Source organism: Coregonus clupeaformis, chromosome 30 (genome assembly GCF_020615455.1).
Source record: "Coregonus clupeaformis isolate EN_2021a chromosome 30, ASM2061545v1, whole genome shotgun sequence".
Lineage (NCBI taxonomy): Eukaryota > Metazoa > Chordata > Actinopteri > Salmoniformes > Salmonidae > Coregonus > Coregonus clupeaformis.
In genome coordinates this window covers 50,560,146-50,580,955 of record NC_059221.1, presented here as the reverse complement: position 1 = coordinate 50,580,955, position 20,810 = coordinate 50,560,146, and the positions used below count along the sequence as shown (strand labels likewise).

General features: G+C 42.9%; 1 pseudogene; it reads right to left on the bottom strand.

The window, feature by feature from the left end:
* LOC121546639 overlaps positions 1–20,810 on the bottom strand; it is a 190,722-nt pseudogene that overhangs the window by 64,877 nt on the left and 105,035 nt on the right.

The following is a 20,810-nucleotide window of genomic DNA, read 5'->3' as shown; positions in this document are numbered from 1 at the left end:
AGTAATATCTGCCAAAACGCTAGAATACTACAGTAATATCTGCCAAAACGCTAGTATACTACAGTAATATCTGCCAAAACGCTAGTATACTACAGTAATATCTGCCAAAACGCTAGTATACTACAGTAATATCTGCCAAAACGCTAGTATACTACAGTAATATCTGCCAAAACGCTAGTATACTACAGTAATATCTGCCAAAACGCTAGTATACTACAGTAATATCTGCAAAAACACTACAGTAGTATATTCAGTGCATTCAGAAAGTATTAAGACCCCTTCCCTTTTTCCACTTTGTTACGTTACAGCTTTATTCAAACATTTTCCTCATCAATCTACACACAATACCCCATAATGACAAAGCGAAAACAGGTTTTTATAAATGTTTGACATATACAGCTGTGTAAAAAATTAAGAGACCACTGCACATTTTTCTTAAATCAGCATCTCTACATGTATGACAGCCATTCCATTCCAGTGTCTGTTGAATTCCAACACAGGCACACCTCATTCTACTGAATGAGGTACTGATTAGGTGATCACATGAACCAAATCTTATTTAACGAGGAAAAGTATAAAAACCACTGCTGTGGTCATCACTATCCTCTTGCAATAGGACCAGCTGGATGGCAAAAACAGTGCTAATAGTACCTCAAACGTAATAATCAAAAAATAACTATTGACCATGCCAAAAGAGTTGAAAAGGAAAGTTGAGTGAGGAAAAGGGTTAAATTCTGGCTTTACTGGCAGAGGGAAACAGGGAAACAGTGAGCGTCAGGTTGCTTCCATCCTCAAATTTCAAAGACGGCGGTTCCTTAGAACAAGGTCAAGCAGCAGACATTGGGGACAACAAAGCTACAGACCGGCAGAGGGTAAAAACGACTCTCTACTGACCGGGATGACCGCCAACTCATTCGAATGTCACTCAACAACCGTAGGATGACATCAAGTGACCTACAAAAAGAATGGCAAACGCCAGCTGGGGTGAAGTGCACGGCGAGGACGGTTCGAAACAGGCTCCTAGGGGCAGGGCTGCAAAAGGCCATAAGGATTGGACTGTAGAGGACTGGAGTAAGGTCATCTTCTCTGATGAGTCCAATTTTCAGCTTTGCCAACACCTGGTCGTCTAATGGTTAGACGGAGACCTGGAGAGGCCTACAAGCCACAGTCTCTCGCACCCACTGTGAAATTTGGTGGAGGATCGGTGATGATCTGGGGGTGCTTCGGCAAGGCTGGAATCGGGCAGATTTGTCTTTGTGAAGGACGCATGAATCAAGCCACGTACAAGGTTGTCCTGGAAGAAAACTTGCTTCCTTTTGCTCTGACATTGTTCTCTAACTCTGAGGATTGGTTTTTCCAGCAGGACAATGCGCCATGCCACACAGCCAGGTCAATCAAGGTGTGTATGGAGGACCACCAGATCAAGACCCTGTCATGGCCAGCCCAATCTCCAGACCTGAACCCCATTGAAAACTTCTGGAATGTGATCAAAAGGAAGATGGATGGTCACAAGCCATCAAACAAAGTCGAGCTGCTTGAATTTCTGTGCCAGGAGTGGCATAAAGTCACCCAACATCAATGTGAAAGACTGGTGGAGAGCCTGCCAAGACGCATGAAAGCTGTGATTGAAAATCAGGGTTATTCCACCAAATATTGATTTCTGAACTCTTCCTAAGTTAAAACATTACCATTGTGTTGTTTAAAAATGAACATGAACTTATTTTCTTTGCATTATTCTAGGTCTGACAACACTGCATCTTTTTTGTTATTTTGACCAGTTGTCATTTTCTGCAAATAAATGCTCTAAATGACAATATTTATATTTGGAATTTGGGAGAAATGTTGTCAGTAGTTTATAGAATAAAACAAACATGTTATTTTTACCCAAACACATACAGTGAGGGAAAAAAGTATTTGATCCCATTTACATTTACATTTTACATTTTAGTCATTTAGCAGACGCTCTTATCCAGAGCGACTTACAGTTAGTGAGTGCATACATACTTTTTTTCATACTGGCCCCCCATGGGAATCGAACCCACAACCCTGGCATTGCAAACGCCATCCCTGCCGGCCAAACCCTCCCCTACCTTGGACGACGCTGGGCCAATTGTGCGCCGCCCCATGCGCCGATCCCCTGTTGATTTTGTACGTTTGCCCACTGTCAAAGACATGATCAGTCTATAATTTTAATGGTAGGTTTATTTGAACAGTGAGAGACAGAATAACAACAAAAAAATCCAGAAAAACGCATGTCAAACATTTTATAAATTGATTTGCATTTTAATGAGGGAAATAAGTATTTGACCCCTCTGCAAAACATGACTTAGTACTTGGTGGCAAAACCCTTGTTGGCAGTCACAGAGGTCAGACATTTCTTGTAGTTGGCCACCAGGTTTGCACACATCTCAGGAGGGATTTTGTTCCACTCCTCTTTGCAGATCTTCTCCAAGTCATTAAGGTTTCGAGGCTGACGTTTGGCAACTCGAACCTTCAGCTCCCTCCACAGATTTTCTATGGGATTAAGGTCTGGAGACTGGCTAGGCCACTCCAGGACCTTAATGTGCTTCTTCTTGAGCCACTCCTTTGTTGCCTTGGCCATGTGTTTCGGGTCATTGTCATGCTGGAATATCCATCCACGACCCATTTTCAATGCCCTGGCTGAGGGAAGCGATGGCGTCGTCCATCGTCCCTTTGATGCGGTGAAGTTGTCCTGTCCCCTTAGCAGAAAAACACCCCCAAAGCATAATGTTTCCACCTCCATCTTTGACGGTGGGGATGGTGTTCTTGGGGTCATAGGCAGCATTCCTCCTCCTCCAAACACGGTGAGTTGAGTTGATGCCAAAGAGCTCGATTTTGGTCTCATCTGACCACAACACTTTCACCCAGTTCTCCTCTGAATTATTCAGATGTTCATTGGCAAACTTCAGACGGCCCTGTATATGTGCTTTCTTGAGCAGGGGGACCTTGCGGGCGCTGCAGGATTTCAGTCCTTCACGGCGTAGTGTGTTACCAATTGTTTTCTTGGTGACTATGGTCCCAGCTGCCTTGAGATCATTGACAAGATCCTCCTGTGTAGTTCTGGGCTGATTCCTCACCGTTCTCATGATCATTGCAACTCCACGAGGTGAGTTCTTGCATGGAGCCCCAGGCCGAGGGAGATTGACAGTTCTTTTGTCTTCCATTTGCGAATAATCGCACCAACTGTTGTCACCTTCTCACCAAGCTGCTTGGCGATGGTCTTGTAGCCCATTCCAGCCTTGTGTAGGTCTACAATCTTGTCCCTGACATCCTTGGAGAGCTCTTTGGTCTTGGCCATGGTGGAGAGTTTGGAATCTGATTGATTGATTGCTTCTGTGTACATGTGTCTTTTATACAGGTAACAAACTGAGATTAGGAGCACTCCCTTTAAGAGTGTGCTCCAAACTCAGCTCGTTACCTGTATAAAAGACACCTGGGAGCCAGAAATCTTTCTGATTGAGAGGGGGGTCAAATACTTATTTCCCTCATTAAAATGCAAATCAATTTATATCATTTTTGACATGCGTTTTTCTGGATTTTTTTGTTGTTATTCTGTCTCTCACTGTTCAAATAAACCTACCATTAAAATTATAGACTGATCATTTCTTTGTCAGTGGGCAAACATACAAAATCAGCAGGGGATCAAATACTTTTTTCCCTCACTGTACCTATAAATAGTAAAACTAGAGAAACTGATAATTTTGCAGTGGTCTCTGAATTTTTTCCAGAGCTGTATATATAAATAAATACATTGAGCTCAGGTGCATCCTGTTTCCATTGATCATCCTTGAGATGTTTCTACAACTTGATTGGAGTCCACCTGTGGTAAATTCAATTGATTGGACATGATTTGGGAAGGCACACACCTGTCTATATAAGGTCCCACAGTTGACAGGGCATGTCAGAGCAAAAACCAAGCCATGAGGTCGAAGGAATTGTCCGTAGAGAATACTTTCTGAATGTAAATATAGTAATAATACAGTATTTAGGCCATAGTATCTTTTCATGTGCTGTAAATGTTCAACATGTTTGAACTAGGACCATAATGGAAATAAATTAAACGCTGCAATAACTTTTTGGGTGTTCCGACCAAATTCACATAGATCTGTCATTCTCATTGAAAGCCAGTCTAAGAAGCGGTAGATCTGTTCTATGTGCGCTATTTCTATGCTTCCCGTCGTTAAGTTTAGTTTTTGCATCTTTTACTTTCGGTTTTGTACAACCGGCGTCAAACAGATTAAAATACAATATTTCTGGATATGGAAAATATATTTCGCAGCGGTTTAGACGGTACATTCTCTACGCTGTACTTGCTTGTTTTGTCACAAACTGAAATTGGGCGAACTATTAGATTTTTGGCAACCAGGAAATGGCGGAGCAACGTCTGCATAGTACATCTTTAAAACTTTTTTGTGTTATTCTCGACAAATGTCTAAATTAATTGTTTTCACATTTATGGTTGTATTGTGTTTTTAAATACTCAAATAAAATCAATCAATCAAAGTATACTACGGTGTGGAGTAGAGTATTCTACAGTACACTTCAAAATTCTATATTAAGCACTACATGATCGAGGGGAACCTTAGAGGAAATCCATGAGCTCCCCAAAGACCGCACGGTCAAATCAAAACAACATCGACAAAGCTAGCAGATAAGCTAGCCAGCAGCCCAATCGATCAAAACATTCTAAAGTAAGCACTATGTGATCGAGGGATACTAATGTGTAGTATTCTACAATATACTACAACATTATATAGTACATTGCCTTCAGAAAGTATTCACACCCCAAAACTTCCACATTTTGTTGGGTTACAGCCTGAATTTAAAATGGATTAAATTGTTTGTTTTTTGTCACTGGCCTACACACAATACCCCATAATGTTAAAGTGGAATTATGTTTTTCAACATTTTTACTAATTAATAAAATGCTGAAATGTCTGGAGTCAATAAGTATTCAACCCCTTTGTGATTTCAATCCTAAATAAGTTCAGGTGTAAAATGACTAAAATGTAAATGTAAATGTAAAAATGTGCTTAACAAGTCACATAAGTTGCATGGACTCACTCTGTGTGCAATAATAGTGTTTAACATGATTTCTGAATGACTACCCCATCTCTGTACCCCACATATACAATTATCTGTAAGGTCCCTCAGTTGAGCAGTGAATTTCAAACACAGATTCAACCACAAAGACCAGGGAGGTTTTCCAATGCCTCGCAAAGAAGGGCACATATTGGTAGATGGGTAAAAATAAAAATCAGATATTGAATATCCCTTTGAGCATGGTGAAGTTATTAATTACACTTTGGATGGTGTATCAATACACCCAGTCACTACAAAGATACAGGCGTCCTTCCTAACTCAGTTCCGGGGAGGAAGGAAACCGCTCAGGGATTTCACCATGAGGCCAATGGTGACTTTAAAACAGAGTTTAATGGCTGTGATAGGAGAAAACTGAGGATGGATCAACAACATTATAGTTACTCCACAATACTAACATAAATGACAGAGTGAAAAGAAGGAAGCCTGTACAGAATAAAAATATTCTAAAACATGCATCCTGTTTGCAACAAGGCACTAAAGTAATTCTGCAAAAAAATGTGGCAAAGCAATTAACATTTTCTTCTGAATACAAAGTGTGATGTGTGAATACTTACGTAAATGAGATATTTCTGTATTTCATTTTCAATATATTTGCAAAAAGGTGTAAAAATATGTTTTCCCTTTGTCATTATTGTGTGTAGATGGGTGAGAGAAAAAAGAATCCATTTAGTCAATTTTAAATTCAAAACAAAATGTGGAAGAAGTAAGGAGTATGAATGCTTTCTGAAAGGCATTGTAAGCACTACACGACTACAGTGTGAAGTATAGGATTCTACAGTATATATCGTACTATAGTAAACTGAAGTATGTTCCAATGTGGGATGGCCCAATCCCAAATTGACCCCTACGCCCTACACAACCGTGAAGATCTGATTTGACAGGTGTTAGTGATAGTGTTAGTGATTGGCCATGTGGAAGTTTCAACATATTGCTACCTGCTACTGTTATACCTCTCAGATCTCTAACAAACAAGTACACTTTGACCCGTACTCATCCTCACATACCTTGACAGAGTAGGCCAGGGCGATGGTGACAGCGAGAGGCAGGCCTTCGGGTACTTCCTCACCTACCTTGACAGAGTGGGCCAGGGAGATGGTGACAGCGAGAGGCAGGCCTTCGGGTACTTCATTTACATTTTAGTCATTTAGCAGACGCTCTTATCCAGAGCGACTTACAGTTAGTGAATACATATTATAATTTTTTTATACTGGCCCCCCGTGGGAATCGAACCCACAACCCTGGCGTTGCAAACGCCATGCTCTATCAACTGAGATAAATCCCTGCCGGCCATTCCCTCCCCTACCCTGGACGACGCTGGGCCAATTGTGCGCCGCCCCATGAGTCTCCCGGTCGCGGCCGGCTGCGACAGAGCCTGGATTCGAACCAGGATCTCTAGTGGCACAGTTAGCACTGCGATGCAGTGCCTTAGACCACTGCGCCACTCGACAGAGTAGGCCAGGGAGATGGTGACAGCGAGAGGCAGGCCTTCGGGTACTTCCTCACCTACCTTGACAGAGTAGGCCAGGGAGATGGTGACAACGAGAGGCAGGCCTTCGGGTACTTCCTCACCTACCTTGACAGAGTAGGCCAGGGAGATGGTGACAGCGAGAGGCAGGCCTTCGGGTACAGCCACAACCAACACAGTCACTCCGATGATGAAGAATTTGACGAAGTACTGGACATAGACCGGAGTACACTCTGCTTGCCACACACGACCTGGAAACAACAACTTATTAAATATTATATTATTATTACTATGTACAGTGCATTCGGAAATTATTCAGACCCCTTGACCTTTTCCACATTTTGTTACATTCCAGCCTTATTCTTAAAATGGATAAAATATTACATTGATTGGATATGATTTGGAAAGGCACACACCTGTCTATATAAGGTGCCACATTATGGGGTATTGTGTGTAGATTGATGAGGCGGAAAAAACTATTTAATCAATTTTAGAATAAGACTGTAACATAACAAAATGTGGAAAAAGTCAAGGGGTCTGAACACTTTCTGAATGCACTGTATACAGGAGTACACTATGCTAGCCACACGACCTGGAAACAACAACATTTTAAAAAGTATTTGATCCCCTGCTGATTTTGTACGTTTGCCCACTGACAAAGAAATGATCAGTCTATAATTTAAATGGTAGGTTTATTTGAACAGTGAGTTTCAGAATAACAACAAAAATATCCAGAAAAACGCATGTCAAAAATGTTATAAATTGATTTGCATTTTAATGAGGGAAATAAGTATTTGACCCCCTCTCAATCAGAAAGATTTCTGGCTCCCAGGTCTCTTTTATACAGGTAACGAGCTGAGATTAGGAGCACACTCTTAAAGGGAGTGCTCCTAATCTCAGCTGGTTACCTGTATAAAAGACACCTGTCCACAGAAGCAATCAGATTCCAAACTCTCCACCATGGCCAAGACCAAAGAGCTCTCCAAGGATGTCAGGGACAAGATTGTAGACCTACACAAGGCTGAAATGGGCTACAAGACCATCGCCAAGCAGCTTGGTGAGAAGGTGATAACAGTTGGTGCGAAGAAACACAAAATAACTGTCAATCTCCCTCGGCCTGGGGCTCCATGCAAGATCTCACCTCGTGGAGTTGCAATGATCATGAGAATGGTGAGGAATCAGCCCAGAACTACACGGAGGATCTTGTCAATGATCTCAAGACAGCTGGGACCATAGTCACCAAGAAAACAATTGGTAACACACTACGCCGTGAAGGACTGAAATCCTGCAGCGCCCGCAAGGTCCCCCTGCTCAAGAAAGCACATATACAGGGCCGTCTGAAGTTTGCCAATGAACATCTGAATGATTCAGAGGAGAACTGGGTGAAAGTGTTGTGGTCAGATGAGACCAAAATTGAGCTCTTTGGCATTTACATTTACGTCATTTAGCAGACGCTCTTATCCAGAGCGACTTACATTATTATTATATTTTTCATACCCCCTGTGGGAATCGAACCCACAACCCTGGCGTTGCAAACGCCATGCTCTATCAACTGAGCTACATCCCTGCCGGCCATTCCCTCCCCTACCCTGGACGACGCTGGGCCAATTGCGCGCCGCCCCATGGGTCTCCCGGTCACGGCCGGCTACGACAGAGCCTGAATTCGAACCAGGATCTCTAGTGGCACAGCTAGCACTGCGATGCAGTGCCTTAGACCACTGCTCCACTCAACTCGCCGTGAATGGAGGAAGAGGAATGCTGCCTATGACCCCAAGAACACCATCCCCACTGTCAAACATGGAGGTGGAAACATTATGCTTTGGAAGTGTTTTTCTGCTAAGGGGACAGGACAACTTCACTGCATCAAAGGGACGATGGACGGGGCTATGTACCGTCAAATCTTGGGTGAGAACCTCCTTCCCTCAGCCAGGGCATTGAAAATGGGTCGTGGATGGGTATTCCAGCATGACAATGACCCAAAACACACGGCCAAGGCAACAAAGGAGTGGTTCAAGAAGAGGCACATTAAGGTCCTGGAGTGGCCTAGCCAGTCTCCAGACCTTAATCCCATAGAAAATCTGTGGAGGGAGCTGAAGGTTTGAGTTGCCAAACGTCAGCCTCGAAACCTTAATGACTTGGAGAAGATCTGCAAAGAGGAGTGGGACAAAATCCCTCCTGAGATGTGTGCAAACCTGGTGGCCAACTACAAGAAACGTCTGACCTCTGTGACTGCCAACAAGGGTTTTGCCACCAAGTACGTCATGTTTTGCAGAGGGGTCAAATACATATTTCCCTCATTAAAATGCAAATTAATTTATAACATTTTTTACATGTGTTTTTCTGGATTTTTTTGTTGTTATTCTGTCTCTCACTGTTCAAATAAACCTACCATTAAAATTATAGACTGATCATGTCTTTGTCAGTGGGCAAACGTACAAAATCAGAAGGGGATCAAATACTTTTTTCCCCTCACTGTATACAGTATATAGCCACACATGACCTGGAAACAGCAACATATACATATATTATTCTATATGAATATTATTATATACAGGAGTACACTCTGCTAGCCACACACAACCTGGAAACAACAACATATTAAATATTATATTAATAAATATTAATATATATATACAGGAGTACACCCTGCTAGCCACACACAACCTGGAAACAACAACATATTAAATATTATATTAATAAATATTAATATATATAAACAGGAGTACACCCTGCTAGCCACACACAACCTGGAAACAACAACATATTAAATATTATATTAATAAATATTAATATATATATACAGGAGTACTCTCTGCTAGCCACACACAACCTGGAAACAACAACATATTAAATATTATATTAATAAATATTAATATATATATATATATACACAGGAGTACACCCTGCTAGCCACACACAACCTGGAAACAACAACATATTAAATATTATATTAATAAATATTAATATATATATATATACAGGAGTACACCCTGCTAGCCACACACAACCTGGAAACAACAAAATATTAAATATTATATTAATAAATATTAATATATATATATATATATATTGAATATTTATATATGCAGAGTACACCCTGCTAGACACACAACCTGGAAACAACAACATATTAAATATTATATTAATAAATATTAATATATATATATACAGGAGTACACCCTGCTAGCCACACACAACCTGGAAACAACAACATATTAAATATTATATTAATAAATATTAATATATATATACAGGTGTACACCCTGCTAGCCACACAACCTGGAAACAACAACATATTAAATATTATATTAAAAAATATTAATATATATATACAGGAGTACACCCTGCTAGCCACACACAACCTGGAAACAACAACATATTAAATATTATATTAATAAATATTAATATATATATATACAGGAGTACACCCTGCTAGCCACACACAACCTGGAAACAACAACATATTAAATATTATATTAATAAATATTAATATATAAATACAGGAGTACACCCTGCTAGCCACACACAACCTGGAAACAACATCATATTAAATATTATATTAATAAATATTAATATATACAGTGGGGAGAACAAGTATTTGATACACTGCCGATTTTGCAGGTTTTCCTACTTACAAAGCATGTAGAGGTCTGTAATTGTTATCATAGGTACACTTCAACTGTGAGAGACGGAATCTAAAACAAAAATCCAGAAAATCACATTGTATGATTTTTAAGTAATTAATTTGCATTTTATTGCATGACATAAGTATTTGATCACCTACCAACCAGTAAGAATTCCGGCTCTCACAGACCTGTTAGTTTTTCTTTAAGAAGCCCTCCTGTTCTCCACTCATTACCTGTATTAACTGCACCTGTTTGAACTCGTTACCTGTATAAAAGACACCTGTCCACACACTCAATCAAACAGACTCCAACCTCTCCACAATGGCCAAGACCAGAGAGCTGTGTAAGGACATCAGGGATAAAATTGTAGACCTGCACAAGGCTGGGATGGGCTACAGGACAATAGGCAAGCAGCTTGGTGAGAAGGCAACAACTGTTGGCGCAATTATTAGAAAATGGAAGAAGTTCAAGTTGACGGTCAATCATCCTCGGTCTGGGGCTCCATGCAAGATCTCACCTCATGGGGCATCAATGGTCATGAGGAAGGTGAGGGATCAGGCCAGAACTACACGGCAGGACCTGGTCAATGACCTGAAGAGAGCTGGGACCACAGTCTCAAAGAAAACCATTAGTAACACACTACGCCGTCATGGATTAAAATCCTGCAGCTCACGCAAGGTCCCCCTGCTCAAGCCAGCGCATGTCCAGGCCCGTCTGAAGTTTGCCAATGACCATCTGGATGATCCAGAGGAGGGATGGGAGAAGGTCATGTGGTCTGATGAGACAAAAATATAGCTTTTTGGTCTAAACTCCACTCGCCGTGTTTGGAGGAAAAAGAAGGATGAGTACAACTCCAAGAACACCATCCCAACCGTGAAGCATGGAGGTGGAAACATCATTCTTTGGGGATGCTTTTCTGCAAAGGGGACAGGACGACTGCGCCGTATTGAGGGGAGGATGGATGGGGCCATGTATCGCGAGATCTTGGCCAACAATCTCCTTCCCTCAGTAAGAGCATTGAAGATGGGTCGTGGCTGGGTCTTCCAGCATGACAACGACCCGAAACACACAGCCAGGGCAACTAAGGAGTGGCTCCGTAAGAAGCATCTCAAGGTCCTGGAGTGGCCTAGCCAGTCTCCAGACCTGAACCCAATAGAACATCTTTTGAGGGAGCTGAAAGTCTGTATTGCCCAGCGACAGCCCCGAAACCTGAAGGATCTGGAGAAGGTCTGTATGGAGGAGTGGGCCAAAATCCCTGCTGCAGTGTGTGCAAACCTGGTCAAGACCTACAGGAAATGTATGATCTCTGTAATTGCAAACAAAAGTTTCTGTACCAAATATTAAATTCTGCTTTTCTGATGTATCAAATACTTATGTCATGCAATAAAATGGAAATTAATTACTTAAAAATCATATAATGTGATTTTCTGGATTTTTGTTTTAGATTCCGTCTCTCACAGTTGAAGTGTACCTATGATAAAAATTACCGACCTCTACATGCTTTGTAAGTAGGCAAACCTGCAAAATCGGCAGTGTATCAAATACTTGTTCTCCCCACTGTATATACAGGAGTACACCCTGCTAGCCACACACAACCTGGAAACAACAACATATTAAATATTATATTAATAAATATTAATATATATATACAGGAGTACACCCTGCTAGCCATACACAACCTGGAAACAACAACATATTAAATATTATATTAATATTATATATATACAGGAGTACACCCTGCTAGCCACACACAACAACATATTAAATATTATATTAATAATTATTAATATATATATATACACAGGAGTACACCCTGCTAGCCACACACAACCTGGAAACAACAACATATTAAATATTATATTAATCAATATTAATATATATATATATATATATATATACAGGAGTACACTCTGCTAGCCACACACAGCCTGGAAACAACAACATATTAAATATTATATTAATATTATATATACAGGAGTACACCCTGCTAGCCACACACAACCTGGAAACAACAACATATTAAATATTATATTAATAAATATTAATATATATATACAGGAGTACACCCTGCTAGCCACACACAACCTGGAAACAACAACATATTAAATATTATATTAATAAATTGTAATATATATATATACAGGAGTACACCCTGCTAGCCACACACAACCTGGAAACAACAACATATTAAATATTATATTTATTGAATGATTGACACGCTTGATTAAGACGGGCAATAATGACTGTATAAAATACATCTTTAAAATACTGAGCTAAATTTTATGCAAAAAAAGGTGATCTTATTTTATACTAATACAATTGTTCAGAGAAAGTGATTTTGTTTAAGAAATAGTATTTTTTCTCAAAAAGGTAGGGGTCAAAATTAATGACACCCCTAAAGATTCTTATAAATAAAGTAGTCACAGTGTAGTATTTGGTTTGATATTCCTTGACTACATCAAGCTTGTGTCTCAAAAAACGTTCTTCTATTTTCACCACCGGAATTATGGCCGCAGTAGTTGGGGGTGGTGCGAAAGAGATGTGTTCTGATGAATAAACAAGTTGTGGGTGTGTCGAGGCTTGGCCCCTCACTGGCCTATCAGAACATGCTCCATAGCTAATTATGTGGTTGTTTTAAGTATTTACAATGTTTTATTTATTAGCATTGTCATCAACTCCAATTTGAATGTTAGTTTATTATAGCCTAGTTTGTAAAATAGCCTGCCTCATATTTGCTAAATATTTTGAACAAGTTTGCAGTCCATATTATTCTAATTGCATTGCTTCAAAATGGAAATACGTTGTTAAACATCGGCTATAGCATTTACACTGATATAAGGGCTAGGCCTACTGTAAATTGCAGTCTGTGGACGTGCCAAACGTAGTCAATAAGCAACATTAAATTCACTAGGTTATTGATAAGGCCCAAAAAGACAGTGTATAATTCTAACCAAATTCTAATAAAAACGAAATAACAAATTGTTTTAAATAGGCTATGTCTATATACAGTTACAGGCACCATAGTTGCTCCCCGTGGGGGTATAATACAGACAAGGCAACTTAGAATATGGAGGGTTTTACGCACATCGAAACTTTCCGAAGGAGCTGGATAAAGATCCAATATAAAGAGAAAGGGGGAATGTCCACTCACCGTTATACTGCTCGCAAATGTTATGTTTTATAAACATCATGGAACCATCGTACAGATCACATTTGCACTTCTTCAGAAATAGCAGACGAAATTGCATTGCATTAAAGCCATGTACGTTCTCACCGTAAACCCTTGGATGGTGAATCTTTCTAATAAGTTTGGTTTCTAATCAAATTAAACGGAAAACAATCAATCCGTTTTTTTAAACCAACAACAATATTTCTAAATACAGTACCAGTCAAAAGTTTGGACACACCTACTCATTCAAGAGTTTTTCTTTATTTTTACTATTTTCTACATTGTAGAATAATAGTGAAGACATCAAAACTATGAAATAACACATATGGAATCATGTAGAAACCAAAAAGTGTTAAACAAATCAAAATATATTTTATATTTGAGATTCTTCAAATAGCCACCCTTTGCCTTGATGACAGCTTTGCAAACTCTTGGCATTCTCTCAACCAGCTTCACCTGGAATGCTTTTCCAACAGTCTTGAAGGAGTTCCCACATATGCTGAGCACTTGTTGGCTGCTTTTCCTTCCTCTGCGGTCCGACTCATCCCAAACCATCTCAATTGAGGTCGGGGATTGTGGAAGCCAGGTCATCTGATGCAGCACTCCATCACTCTCCTTCGTTGTCAAATAGCCCTTACACAGCCTGGAGGTGTGTAGGGTCATTGTCCTGTTGAAAAACAAATGATAGTCCCACTAAGCCCAAACCAGATGGGATGGCGTATCGCTGCAGAATGCTGTGGTAGCCATGCTGGTTAAGTGTGCCTTGAATTCTAAATAAATAAGACAGTGTCACCAGCAAAGCACCCCCACACCATAACACCTCCTCCTCCATGCTTTACGGTGGGAACTACACATGCGGAGATCATCTGTTCACCCACACCGCGTATCACAAAGACACGGAGGTTGGAACCAAAAATCTCCAATTTGGACTCCAAAACAAAGGACACATTTCCACCGGTCTAATATCCATTGCTCGTGTTTCTTGGCCCAAACAGGTCTCTTCTTCTTATTAGTGTCCTTTAGTAGTGGTTTTGTTGCAGCAATTTGACCATGAAGGCCTGATTCACACAGTTCCCTCTGAACAGTTGAGATGTCACTGTGAGTTGAACTCTGTGAAGCATTTATTTGGGCTGCAATTTCTGAGGCTGGTAACTCTAATGAACTTATCCTCTGCAGCAGAGGTAACTCTGGGTCTTCCATTCCTGTGGCGGTCCTCATGAGAGCCAGTTTCATCATAGCGCTTGATGGTTTTTGCGACTGCACTTGAAGAAACTTTCAAAGTTCTTGAAATGTTCCATATTGACTGACCTTGATGTCTTAAAGTAATGGACTGTCGTTTCTCTTTGCTTATTTGAGCTGTTCTTGCCATAATATGGACTTGGTCTTTTACCAAATAGGGCTATCTTCTGTATATCCCCCCTTTCTCCTCCCTGCTGAATCCTCCTCCTCCCCCCTCCTCCCTCTCTGTGGATGACTTCGTCAACCATTTTGAAAAGAAGGTTGACGACATCCGATCCTCGTTTGTTAAGTCAAATGACACTGCTGGTCCTGCTCACACTGCCCTACCCTATGCTTTGACTTCTTTCTCCCCTCTCTCTCCAGATAAAATCTTGCGACTTGTGACGGCAGGCCGCCCAACAACCTGCCCGCTTGACCCTATCCCCTCCTCTCTTCTCCAGACCATCTCCGGTGACCTTCTCCCTTACCTCACCTCGCTGATCAACTCATCCTTGACCGCTGGCTATGTCCCTTCCGTCTTCAAGAGAGCGAGAGTTGCACCCCTTCTCAAAAAAACCAACACTCGATCCCTCTGATGTCAACAACTACAGACCAGTATCCCTTCTTTCTTTTCTCTCCAAAACTATTGAGCGTGCCGTCTTTAGCCAACTCTCTTGCTATCTCTCTCAGAATGACCTTCTTGATCCAAACCAGTCAGGTTTCAAGACTGGTCATTCAACTGAGACTGCTCTTCTCTGTGTCACGGAGGCTCTCCGCACTGCTAAAGCTAACTCTCTCTCCTCTGCTCTTGTCCTTCTAGACCTGTCTGCTGCCTTTGATACTGTGAACCATCAGATCCTCCTCTCCACCCTCTCCGAGCTGGGCATCTCCGGCGCGGCTCACTCTTGGATTGCGTCCTACCTGACCGGTCGCTTCTACCAAGTGGCGTGGCGAGAAGCTGTCTCCGCACCACGTGCTCTCACCACTGGTGTCCCCAGGGCTCAGTTCTAGGCCCTCTCCCTATTCTCCCTATACACCAAGTCACTTGGCTCTGTCATATCCTCACATGGCCTCTCCTATCATTGCTACGCTGACGACACACAACTAATCTTCTCCTTTCCCCCTTCTGATAACCAGGTGGCGAATCGCATCTCTGCATGTCTGGCAGACATATCAGTATGGATGACGGATCATCACCTCAAGCTGAACCTTGGCAAGACGGAGCTGCTCTTCCTCCCGGGGAAGGACTGCCTGTTCCATGATCTCGCCATCACGGTTGACAACTCCGTTGTGTCCTCCTCCCAGAGTGCGAAGAGCCTTGGCGTGACCCTGGACAACACCCTGTCGTTCTCCGCTAACATCAAGGCGGTGACCCGATCCTGTAGGTTCATGCTCTACAACATTCGGAGAGTACGACCCTGCCTTACACAGGAAGCGGCACAGGTCCTAATCCAGGCACTTGTCATCTCCCCGTCTGGATTACTGCAACTCGCTGTTGGCTGGGCTCCCTGCCTGTGCCATTAAACCCCTACAACTCATCCAGAATGCTGCAGCCCGTCTGGTGTTCAACCTTCCCAAGTTCTCTCATGTCACCCCGCTCCTCCGCACACTCCACTGGCTTCCAGTTGAAGCTCGCATCTGCTACAAGACCATGGTGCTTGCCTATGGAGCTGTGAGGGGAACGGCACCTCCGTACCTTCAGGCTCTCATCAGTCCCTACACCCAAACGAGGGCATTGCGTTCATCCACCTCTGGCCTGCTGGCTCCCCTACCTCTGCGGAAGCATAGTTCCCGCTCAGCCCAGTCAAAACTGTTCGCTGCTCTGGCACCCCAATGGTGGAACAAGCTCCCTCACGACGCCAGGACAGCGGAGTCACTCACCACCTTCCGGAGACATTTGAAACCCCACCTCTTTAAGGAATACCTGGGATAGGATAAAGTAATCCTTCTGCCCCCCCTTACCCCCAACCCAAAAAAAAAAAAAAACATTGTAAAGTGGTGTTCCCACTGGCTATAAGGTGAATGCACCTATTTGTAAGTCGCTCTGGATAAGAGCGTCTGCTAAATGACGTAAATGTAAATGTACCTTGTCACAACACAACTGATTGGCTCAAACGCATTAAGAAGGAAAGAAATTCCACAAATTAACTTTTAAGAAGGCACACCTGTTAATTGAAATGCATTCCAGGTGACTACCTCTTGAAGCTGGTTGAGAGAATGCCAGGAGTGTGCAAAGCTGTCATCAAGGCAAAGGGTGGCTATTTGAAGAATCTCAAATATAAAATATATTCAGATTTGTTTAACACTTTTTGGGGTGTTACTACATGATTCCATGTATTATTTCATGTTTTTGATGTCTTCATTTTTATTCTACAATGTAAAAAATCGTAAAAATAAAGAGAAACCCTTGAATCAGTAGGTGTGTCCAACCTTTTGACTGGTAATGTAGTATGGGGTCAGAAGCATGAATAAATCTCATTCCAAAAGGCAATGTGTGCACACTTACAGTGCCTTTGGAAATTATTCAGACCCCTTGAATTTTTCCACATTTCTATCTTACAGCCTTATTCTAAAATGGATTAAATTGTTTTTTTCCCCCTCATCAATCTACACACAATACCCCATAATGACAAAGCAAAAGCAAATATCACATTTACATAAGTATTTAGACCATTTACTCAGTACTTTGTTAAAGCACCTTTGGCAGGGATTATAGCCTTGAGTCTTCTTGGGTATGACGCTACAAGCTTGGCACACCTGTATTTGGGGAGTTTCTCCCATTCATCTCTGCAGATCCTCTCAAGCTCTGTCAGGTTGGATGGGGAGCGTCGCTGCACAGCTATTTTCAGGTCTCTCCGGAGATGTTAGATCGGGTTCAAGTCCAGACTCTGGCTGGGCCACTAAAGGACGTTCAGAGACTTGTCCCGAAGCCACTCCTGCGTTGTCTTGGCTGTGTGTTTAGGGTCGTTGTCCTGTTGGATGGTGAACTTTCACCCCAGTCTGAGAACCTGCTCCAGAGAGCTCAGGACTTCATCAAGGATCTCTCTGTACTTTGCTCCGTTCATCTTTCCCTTGATCCTGACTAGTCTCCCAGTCCCTGCCGATGAAAAACAACCCCACAACATGATGCTGCCACCACCATGCTTCACAGTAGGGATGGTGCCAGGTTTCCTCCAGACGTGGCGCTTGGCATTCAAGCGAAAGACCTCAATCTTGGTTTCATCAGACCAGATAATCTTGTTTCTCATGGTCTGAGAGTCTTTAGGTGCCTTTTGGCAAACTCCAAGCGGGCTTTCATGTGCCTTTTACTGAGGAGTGGCTTCCGTCTGGCCACTCTACCATAAAGGCCTGATTGGTGGAGTGCTGCAGAGATGGTTGTCCACCTGGAAGGTTCTCCCATCTCCACAGAGGAACTAGAGCTCTGTCAGAGTGATCATCGGGTTCTTGGTCACCTCCCTGACCAAGGCCCTTCTCCCCCGATTGCTCAGTTTGGCCGGGCGGCCAGCTCTAGGAAGAGACTTGGTGGCTCCAAACTTCTTCCATTTAAGAATGATGGAGGCCATTATGTTCTTGGGGACCTTCAATGCTGCAGAAATGTTTTGGTACCCTTCCCCAGAGCTATGCCTCGACACAATCCTGTCTCAGAGCTCTACGGACAATTCCTTTGACCTCATGGCTTGGTTTTTGCTCTGACATGCACTGTCAACTGTGGGACCTTATATAGACAGGTGTGTGCCTTTCCAAATCATGTCCAATCAATTGAGTTTACCACATGTGGACTCCAATCAAGTTGTAGAAATATCTCAAGTATGATCAATGGAAACAGGATGCATTTGAGCTCAATTTCGAGTCTCATCGCAAAGGGTCTGAATACTTATGTAAATAATGTATTCTGTTTTAGATTTTTTGATACATTTGCAAAAATGTCTGAACCTGTTTTCGCTTTGTCATTATGGGGTATTGTGTGTAGATTGAGGATTCGTTTTCATTTAATCAATTTCAGAATAAGGCTGTAATGTAACGAAGTGGAAAAAGTCAAGGGGTCTGAATACTTTCGGAAGGCACTGTAGTCCTAAGGGCTCTTTGGCCGGTGGATGTTTGTATCCGTTGAATACAGTTTATTACATTTGACATTGTAGTCATTTAGCAGATGCTCTTATCCAGAGCGACAAACAGTTAGTGCATTCATCTTAAGATAGCTAGGTGGGACAACCACATATCTCAGTCATAGTAAGTACATTTTTCCTCAGTAAAGTAGCTATCAGCAAAGTGTAGGGGGAGGGGAGGAGTCAGTGCTCGTAGGGGGAGGAGTCAGTGCTTGTAGGGGGAGGGGGAGGAGTCAGTGCTCGCGGGGGGAGGGGGGAGTCAGTGCTCGCGGGGGAGGGGGAGGAGTCAGTGCTTGTAGGGGGAGGGGAGGAGTCAGTGCTCGCGGGGGGAGGGGAGGAGTCAGTGCTCGTGGGGGGAGGGGAGGAGTCAGTGCTCGCGGGGGAGGGGAGGAGTCAGTGCTCGCGGGGAAGGGGGAGTCAGTGCTCGCGGGGGGAGGGGAGGAGTCAGTGCTCGCGGGGGGAGGGGAGGAGTCAGTGCTTGTAGGGGGAAGGGAGGAGTCAGTGCTCGCGGGGGGGAGGGGAGGAGTCAGTGCTCGCGGGGGGAGGGGGAGGAGTCAGTGCTCGCGGGGAAGGGGGGAGTCAGTGCTCGCGGGGGGAGGGGAGGAGTCAGTGCTCGCGGGGGGAGGGGAGGAGTCAGTGCTTGTAGGGGGAGGGGAGGAGTCAGTGCTCGCGGGGGGAGGGGAGGAGTCAGTGCTCGCGGGGGGAGGGGAGGAGTCAGTGCTCGCGGGGAAGGGGGGAGTCAGTGCTAGTAGGGGGAGGGGAGGAGTCAGTGCTAGTAGGTTGAGGGGAGGAGTCAGTGCTAGTAGGTTGAGGGGAAAGTCAAGTGCGAGTGTTAGTTTACAAAAGGCAATTTTATTACAAATATTTTATTTTGAGAGCTGGGTGCAGTGGGATTATTTAAGACACTCTCTGAAGTGGTAGGGTTTCAGATTTTTTCGGAAGATGGACAGGGAAGCTGGTTCCACCATTTGGGTGGCAGGACAGAGAAGAGCTTGCACTGGGCTGAGCGGGAGCTGCCCACCGTGGAGTTGTCAACCGTGATGGAGAGGTCTTGGAGCGGGCAGGCCATCCCTGGAAGGAAGAGCAGCTCTGTTTTGTTGAGCTTGAGGTGGTGGGCCAACATCCAAGCTGAGACATCTGCCAGGCCACCTGGGTGTCAGAAGGGGGAAGGAGAAAAGTAGTTGAGTGTCATCCGAATAGCAATGATAGGAGAGACCATATGAGGATATGACGGAGCCGAGTGACTTGGTGTATAGAGAGAAGAGGGCCTAGAACCGAGCCCTGGGGGACACCAGTAGTGAGAGTACATGGTGCAGACACAGATTGGAGCGGCCTGCCACGTAGGATGCATTTCTAATATTGGATTATAATGATGACAGCGCTACGTGAGTTTGTATTTTGAATTTCGTGGTCGCACATTAAGATTCGTGGTTGCAACTACGATTCGCAAATGTGTAATTATATTTTGCAAGCTTGTACTTTGACATTGAAGCATAAAGTCCATTTACGTGTATGAATAGTCTGCTGTACATAAAAAATAGACTTGCAGATTTTGAATCTGCGCGCGCTCTGAGTTATGTCACGGTTGTCACGATACCAAGAGATTCGTAAAATTGTAGAAAGTTTTGTACATTTGTAGAAAGAGATTTGCAAGTAAAAAAAAAAAATTTGATCTGGGGGCAGGAGCATTTACTCCTGACCAATCAGTTCCCTCTGCCAAAACCACAGCCGCCTAAACTTTGGCTGGATTGTTCCATCAAACAAATCTCAGGAAGTAGCTACCCACATGAGCAATAGAGGATGAGGTAAATAAAACGTAAAGTATCTACTTTTTTAATCTGTGTAATTTTTTTTGTTGTTGTTGAAAGGCATGACTGTAGTTTGCTTATCATGTGAAATATAATTGTACATTTCAGACGAACTCCAGACCAGCCAATGCATTGACAGCCGCTATTGCGTTTGCTAGCTGGCCTCTGAAATTCATCCTAGCTTTACTATCAACTGGCTAGCTTCATCAGGCAGCTTTAGATGCAAGGGGAAAACAAATATATTTACTAGTTAACCATCTTATTGACAAAGTTGATATAAATGCCATTACTTAG